This window comes from Phoenix dactylifera, chromosome 18, assembly GCF_051530095.1.
Source record: "Phoenix dactylifera cultivar Ajwa chromosome 18, Ajwa_hap1_PhDact_Kaust_v1.1, whole genome shotgun sequence".
NCBI lineage: Eukaryota > Viridiplantae > Streptophyta > Magnoliopsida > Arecales > Arecaceae > Phoenix > Phoenix dactylifera.
The window spans coordinates 3,863,823-3,872,579 of NC_143207.1; positions in this window are offsets into that span (position 1 = coordinate 3,863,823).

Here is an 8,757-nt window from a genome sequence, read left to right on the forward strand (position 1 = left end):
GAATTCTAGTGCCCACTAAAAGGTTAAGAGTAATTCTTCGAATTGAATGTAGAGGTTATCAATTTGTATAAAATAGTGGAAGAACCTTTAGACTAAAGTCCAAATCTTTAGGCTTTGTTAATTCATATACTAATAGCCGATTTTCTTTTCATACAGAAATGGCCACCAGTTTGTCGCTACGTTCGTTATTCGATAACGACAAGTTGATAGGACCTAATTTTAACAACTGGCTTAGAAAACTTAAGATTGTGCTATAGCATGAACGGATCATTTATGTGATAACGGATCTAGCACCTAAGCAGCCCGTTGCTAATGCACGGGGTATAGTCGAGACATTTATCAGAAGTGGCTCAGTAACCGTATCACTATCCGTTGCATTATGCTCACTGCGATGAATGACGAGTTCAGTCGCAGGTTCGAGAATGCACAGCCGGAAGAAATTGTTCAAGTATTGAATGAATCTTTCGGCATTCCCAACGATGTTGAAAGGCACAAAACTAGTTGTGCCATTTTCAGCGCCCGGAAGAAGGATGGGGCCTCAGTAACTGATTATGTATTGTACATGATCGAGTTGATAGAGCGCCTAAGCACTCTCAGATTTTTCCTACATGACCAATTGGGGAAAGATGCAATACTGAATTCCCTGCCAAGATCATACCGCCCATTCCTTACTCACTGTCGTATGACGAAACCTGCAGTAAATTATCACCAATTGTTGGATTTACTACAGACATTTGAGAAGGATCACCAGCTCTTAAAAGGGTCGGTTAATTTAGTGGGAGGCTCTTCCAGAGGGCGTCGTCCCTTTAAGAAAGGAAAGAAAAATAAGAATCAAAAGAAAAAAGTGTAGCGTGCTAGGCCAAGTCAGACCAAAAAGGTGAAGGCTAATCAAAGTAAGGCAGAGTGCTTCTACTGTAAGAAGCAAGGGCATTGGAAGAGGAACTATCCTCAGTACATTGCCTCTCTTGACTCAAACAGGCAAAAGAAAAAGATGCAATCAGTTGCTGATCAAGATACTTATATGATAACACCTTGTAATTTCTCAATTTATGATAATTCGACTTGGGTATTGGATACTGGAAGTCCATTTAATATTTGCAATTCGTTGCAGGGACTTCAGGTCAATGAGAGATTTAGAGAAAATGAAAGATTCCTGAATATTGGAGATGGAAGATACAGTTCTAGTTCTAGCTTTAGAAATTCTAAAATTTGTATTCAACTCTTATGTAATAATCTTAAGTGACTGTCATTTTTGTCCTACTTTTCTATTGAACATAATTTTTGTAGGCCTTTTGGCCATGCACGGTTATGAGATTTCAATAAAATAAAATTATTATGATATCATTATGAATGGTGTTACTGTAATGCGGGATAATTGAGTAATGACATTTACATATTATCATAGCCTATTAATGTAATGTACAAGTCAAATAAGCGCTCTAGAATAGATAATGTCATAGATGTATATTTTTGGCATCATAGGCTAGGTCATATTAACAAGAACATGATGAACAGGTTAACAATTGAGGGTATCCTCAATATTAATGATTGTGAATCATTGACAACCTATGAATCATGTCTTCTTGGTTAAATAACTAAGTCACCTATTACCGGAAAAGGTGAGCGAGCTAGTGATTTATTGACCCTTGTACATACTGATATATGTGGGCCAATGAACACAAAAGCTAGAGGTGGATACTCATATTTCATTACGTTTACAGACGACCTATCTAGGTATAGGCACGTCTATCTTATGAAACATAAGTTAGAATTGTTTGAAATGTTCAAACTATTTTGTAATAAAGTAGAGAAACAAACTGAAAAGAGTATTAAAACTCTTTGATCAGATCGAGGAGGTGAATACCTCACCAGTGAGTTTATGACTTATCAAGGAGAGAATGGGATCCTCTCCAGTGGACTTCTTCTGGTACACCGTAGTATAATGAAGTGTCAGAAAGGAGAAATCAAACTCTATTAGACATGGTTCGATCCATGATGGGCTATGCAAGTCTGCCGATATCCTTATAGGGATATGCACTCGAGTCAGCCTGTTACATTCTTAATAAGGTTCTAAGTATGTCTGTGAATAAAACACTACATGAGATATGGACAGGAAGTAAATCGGTGCTCACTCACCTTAGGATTTGGGGGTGTCCGGCCTATGTCAAACATTTGAAAGCGGACAAACTCAAAACTAGGTCTGACAAATGTTTCTTTATCGGTTATCCTAAAGAGACTAAGGGATATTACTTCTATCTTGCTGAAGAACAAAAGTTGTTCGTCAGCAATAGAGCTGTCTTCTTAGAGAAGAAATTTCTTGGAGAAGAAAGTAATAGTTCTAATGTTGAACTTAAGGAAATTCAACATATAGAAGAACCGACACCAACCACTGAACGTTTAGAATCTGAGTTGATTATATCAAACCCAGAACCCATTATAGATGTAACATTAAGGCGATCAAGCAGAGTACCACATCAACCGGACAGATACTACGGTTTCTTAGTCGGGGATGGGGATCCTATCGAACTTTATGAAAACGATGAGGATCCGGTCACCTATTGATAAGTGCTAAATAATGCATAAATTAATATCTTATTCATAGCACTTATCATTATTTTAATTCACATATTTTGTAAATTCAACTAAAAAAATTGTGTTACCTTCAGCATTGCATTTTAATAAATTATTAAAGGTAATTCGAGTATTACTTATTTATTTACTGATTAAGCTTAATGTATGCAGGTCGAGTCAAGCTTAATTAGGTAAAGCCTAAACTGACACTACATCATTTCACAATTTTACATCCTCCATAGTCGACTCCAAGAACTCTTCTCCAAAACCCAGTGCTTCCCATTAATTCCTGACTCTTCACAAGTTCACCTAAATTTCTTCCCACTCGTTCCAACTCTTTTTCCACATAATCCAATTCTCCTATTTTAATTTCAAAAACAATAAAATCCCTTCAATTATTTGTCTCTCAGATCTCAAAGCATACCATCTTAGTTGCACAGATCCCAAAGCCTCATCCCTTCTCAGCTGTGGGCAACATTCTAGCTTCCACGTCACCTCCCAGCTTAACAAAATGAAGTTCAAGCCTTCACTTTTCTTCCGCTAGATCTCAGCATCCAAACAAAATCTCCTGCTCCCAGCTCATATCATCTTATCATGGCTCAAACTGTCCGCATGGATCCGACTCCATCACCCAGCTCGTTTCATCCACATCATTCCCTGCCTCAAGATAGAACTCCTCTTTCGATGAGAATAGAATCCCATCGTCCACGGCTTGATCTCATGAAATTTCCAACATCCAAAGGCATCCTCCCCTGCTTCGAAACTATCATCCTTATCTTCTAGCTCCCGTATCTTTCTTCCGAACCAAGCCATATCTTCCCTCCTAATAGCGTTCGTGATCTACTTCATCCCACGACCGGATCAAATCCCCTGCATCTCGGATTACATCCCCTACGGAATCAAGTCCTAATCCCATCTTCTCTGTGATCCTCTTCCTCCGAGATTCTTTCAAACGCCCACGTCGATTAACCCCAGCTTCATTCCTTCCGCGTTCAAAGCTCATCTCCTCTTCATTTCATTCAGTATCCACTTCATCCTAACCAGCCCAGCATTCAGAATTGATCCCAGCCAACCGAAAATCAAATTCAAAGTAATTCGTATCCCCTGCTTCTGAACAGAGTCATGGATAAATTCAAAGATTACCATCCCAGCATTCAACCATGTCTGAGATTCTCTTCTCTCGGATTCTTCCCGTCAGCTTCCTCCGTGCATATCTGCATTTGTTCTTCATCCTTATCCCACGACCAACCAGGATTCACCGTCATCCTCCCGAGCTTCACGGATCAGAGCCTCCATCTTCCACGGATGGGTCCTAGTTCATTCCCAGCCGTCCGCATTCCCCTCGGCGTTGAAGAAGTGATCAGCTCTCAGCTCACCGGCCTCCCAACGTCCGGATTAGATCTTCTCAAGTGTATCTCCCAGCATCTTCATCTTCCCTGCATTCGGATAAGCTCCAATCCAGCTGCAGTTGCGTCCATTCTGGGATATGACCGAGCTCAATCCTCCGCACGCGTCCAAGATCCTCTGCGCAATGAAGAAGCGCCGATTCCTTCCATCACCCAGGGATAAGTGCAGCTCAAATCAACCTCCAAATCCCTGAGAACAAAGTTTATCCTCTTCGGAAAGCAAGCATCGTGAGCTTCCTCCACATCTTCCTCTGCTTTGAAACAGAGCCCCAATCTCCTCACATCCCATCATCCGCGGAAGAGATAAAGCCTCCACGAGTTTATCCTCCCATTCGGATCAGCACAGAGGAAGAAAGAGAGGGAGTTGGTAGCCTATAAGAACCCAGACGTGAAACGGGGGAGGCAACTTCGGTTCGGTTCCATATCTTCTCAGAGGCGGAATCCCACATGGTTCACCGGAAGAAGAAGAAGCTTGGGTTCACAGGCCGAATCCCATAGAGCCAGGAGAGAGAAACCTTTTGGGTATTTTGGGAATAACTTCCCATAAGAGCTAAGAAGGAGCCGTTCTCAAGAAAATCGCAAGAGGAAGAGAAGAAAGAGATAGGAGCTCGCTGCTGTTAGAAGTATGCCCTAGAAGCCAATTTGGCTGACGCATTATTTTATTCTGGAACATAAATTTGTACTTGACCTAATTGAGTTGGGCATTCTTTTCATTCATGTTCTTATGTATCCATGAATCGTCCAAGGAATTAATAAGATGATGACGCATATTCTCAAGAGTTGAGAATTTGAGGCATGTGTCATTGGTGATTAATTCCTGAATTGCTCCTGATCGATGGATCATCACGAGGACGGTGATTGATCCGCTGAGATTAGTGCACATATTGCTTTCTTTGATGGACGAGTCTTGAGTCCACAGTGTAGGGACGCTGGAGTAATTATGCAAGTGCTTGTTAGAGAACAAGGGTACTAAGCATGACCAAGACAAGAAGTCACTTGGTTGTCTATCCACTCGTCAGTGACTTTCTCGATGTTGCAATAGTGTGACTGGTCCTTTGACCTGCGGTGCTTCGGCTACTCACAGTGAGGTTATTGTAGTTTGACTGCACGTATACATGGTCTCTAGCCATATGGGTCCATGCAGTGTAGATTGGCTGCAGTAGGTTCACTGTAGGAGTAGGGTATGCATGTTAGCATCCCTCATATGCCATGAAAATTTCGAAATAATTTTCAGATTGCAGCGGAAAAACATATGCGGGATCCGTTCATTGCATGAACATATTTTAAAATCTTTCGTTTGTAGATAGATTAGAATTAAATTATTTTAAATCATTTTAAAATTATTAAGAAGATAAGATCTTCACCTTGTGCGGGTAGATGGTCTCCGCAAATCTGATTTACGTGGTATTTGATCAAGGCTCAGTGGAAGCCGCATACGCGTCCGGCCTCTACAGGTATCCACACGAAGTAATGATTCGATCGAAGCCTTTGGATCTCCCCGGGGTGCTAGCTCCCTTGCAGAGAACGCTATTGATGGCTGAAGTCCTCTCCTTTGAATCAACCTTTGATTGGCTTGAGAGGAGGAAGGAGAAGGAAATGCCAAGGAAGAAGAAACAAAGGCTCTTCGCAGCCTTTTACTTTCCCTTGCGCTGGAACCAAAAGAAGAAGAGAAAGGAGATGATGCCACCTTTATTTTCTTCCCTTGCTCTTGTGGCTGAATGGAGGAATGGGAGATGGTTCCTTGCTGCCAAAAATCCCAAGAAAAATCATGAAAAAATCGTAGCCCCTTTGAACCCATCTTTTATGGTGTGTGGATAGAGATGAGCTCCTAAATTTTAGGAGCTCATCTTTATCCCTTTGTGAATTCAAATTAGGAGGGGGGTGGCCCCTCCTTTTTCCTTCACGCCACCAACCAAGGGAGGGGTGTAGGCCCCTCCCTCTTCTCCCATTTGGTTAGCCCCACTTAATCAAATTAAGTGGGGATTGGGTTAGAACTAGTTCTAGGTCCAATCCTATTCAAAATAGGACTAAGTGCACCCAATTTAATTCCTCCAAATCCTAATCCAATTAGAATTTAATTGAACCATGACTCAATTGAACTCTTCAATCCTAATCCAATTAGGAGTCATTTAATTAATTAGATTAAAATTAAAATTAATTAGGACTTAAGAAAATCCTAATCTAATTAGGACTTATTCAAATTTCAGCCCTAAGACAATTAGGACTTTAGAAATCCTATTCCAAGTAGGACTCTAATTTAATTTGAAATTCTAATCCAATTAGGACTTCATGAATCCCACTCCAAGTAGGACTCATGATAAAGTCCAATTAATTAAATCCAATTAATTAAATTAAATTGCAATCCGACTGCAATTATTCCTTCTTCTAACCACTAACTCTTAGTGGGTTATCCATTTATCAATCTAATTGATTATTTGTGATTCCTAATCATATTCAACCATCGGATTGGTCAATACCTCTAATGTGTATGACTCCATAGGTTCTATTCTGACTAGTAGTGTGATATATTGCGATCTCTATCACAATATCATTGAAAACTTCTTTCAATGGGTTGAAACAATTTCAACTCAACTCACCAGGAATTATCGACCATCAAGATGATCCCTGTGAGTCTCACCATCCACCAGTGACACCTAGCAGTATGTAGTGGCTACCCAGCAGAATAGAATGATGAACCTCTAGGTGCAGTTTTCGTATGATACAGTCCTTCTATCATGGATCCCTACAGACCGGAGGTCATGGATAACTCGTCAAACCCCGTCGTCTGTCATATGTCTAGATTTATTTGACTTGAGTTCGAAAGTAGAAAACTCTTTTCCACTATATATTCTGCCCTGGCCAAGGTCTTAGAACTCAGTCTTATAAATCACATAGGATCTCTCCTCATCTATCAAGGTCGATAGATTCCATATAGGTGCATATCCTACTCCTACAGTGAACCTACTGTAGCCAATCTACACTACAAGGACCCATATGACTAGAGACCATGTGTATGTGTAGTCAAACTACAATAACCTCACTGTGAGTAGCCGAAGCACCGTAGGTCAAAGGACCAGTCATACTACTGCAACATCAAGTAAGTCACTGACGAGTGGATAGACATCCAAGTGACTTCTTGTCTTGGTCACGCTCAGTACCCTTGTTCTCTAACAAGCACTTGCCCTCTCACTTCAGTGTCCCTACACTGTGGACTCGAGTCTCGTCCATCCATATGGAAAGCAATCTGTGCACTGATCGGATCGATCACCGTCCTCGTGATGATCCATTGATCAGGAGCATTTAGAAATTAATCACCAATGATACATGGCTCAAATTCTCAACTCTTGAGAATATGTATCATCATCTTATTAATTTCTTGGACGATTCATAGACACATAAACAATATGAATGAAAAGATTGCCCATTAATTATTCAATAATAATAAAGTCAAGTACAAATCTATGTCCCAGAAATAATAATGTGTCCGCCATATTGGCTTCTAGGGCATACATCTAATAATCTCCCACTTGCACTAAAGCCAATCAGACATATATCTAAGTCCCATCTTCTCAAGGTGGGCTTCAGTCTTCTGCTGATTTAACTTCTAAGTGAGTGGGTCCGCCACGTTGTCCGCGGAGTCTACTCTCTGCACCTCGACATATTTCTTTTCGAGGTAGTCGCGTATGAGGTGAAAGCGCCGCTCTATGTGCTTGGACTTCTGATTAGACCTAGGCTCCTTAGTAAGAGCTATGGCGCCATTATTATCGCAGTAGAGTGTGATGGCATATGATGGCATTACATCTAGCTCTGCAATAAATTTCTTGAACTAGAAGGCTTCCTTTGCAGCTTCAGAGGCGGCGATATACTCAGCTTCCATGGTAGAATCAGCAATGATCGGTTGTTTGGAACTCTTCCAATTTACTGTACCACCATTGCACAAGAACACATATCCAGATGTAGACTTTCTATCATCAATATCAGTCATAAAGTCTGAATCTGTATGTCCTTCTACCTTTAACTCTGATGCTCCCCCAAAGACCAAGAATAAATCTTTAGTTCTTCTTAAGTACTTAAGAATGTTCTTCACAGCTGTCCAGTGCTCTTCGCCTGGATTCGACTGATATCTGCTAGTGACACTCACAGCAAGGGCTATATCAGGTCGTGTACACAGCATGGCATACATGAGGCTCCCTATTGCAGAAGCATAAGGGATCCTGCTCATACGTTGAATCTCTTCAGATGTGTTGGGGCACATTTTCTTGGAGAGATGAATCACATGCCTAAGGGGTAATAGATACCTTTTGGAGTTTTCCATGCTGAACCTTTTCAGCACCTCCTCTATGTACATCTTCTGTGATAGGCCAAGCAACCTCTTAGATCTATCTCTATAGACCTTAATCCCCAAAATGTAGTGTTGCCCAAGGTGACAACCCAAGAGGGGGGGTGAATTGGGTTTTCTAAAAATTATGTTTCCTAATTTTTACTTTGAATAGAATGCAGCGGAATAATAAGATGTTATTTACTTAAGCTCTAGGCAATTACAAGTAAAGCAGTGGAAAATTAAGCTAGAGCAATTATACTATGGCTTTAGGGTGCAATTGATCTAAAATTAACTTATAGTTGTATGATCAATTGTAATCTATGTGTATGGTAAGAATGGAGTGGAAGCTAAGCAAACTCTAAACAATCACTTATAACTCTATAGAAAACAAAGCTAGAGATATTACACAATCAAGCATGAATGTAAGGCATGAAATACAAGAGATAAGGCATCACAAAC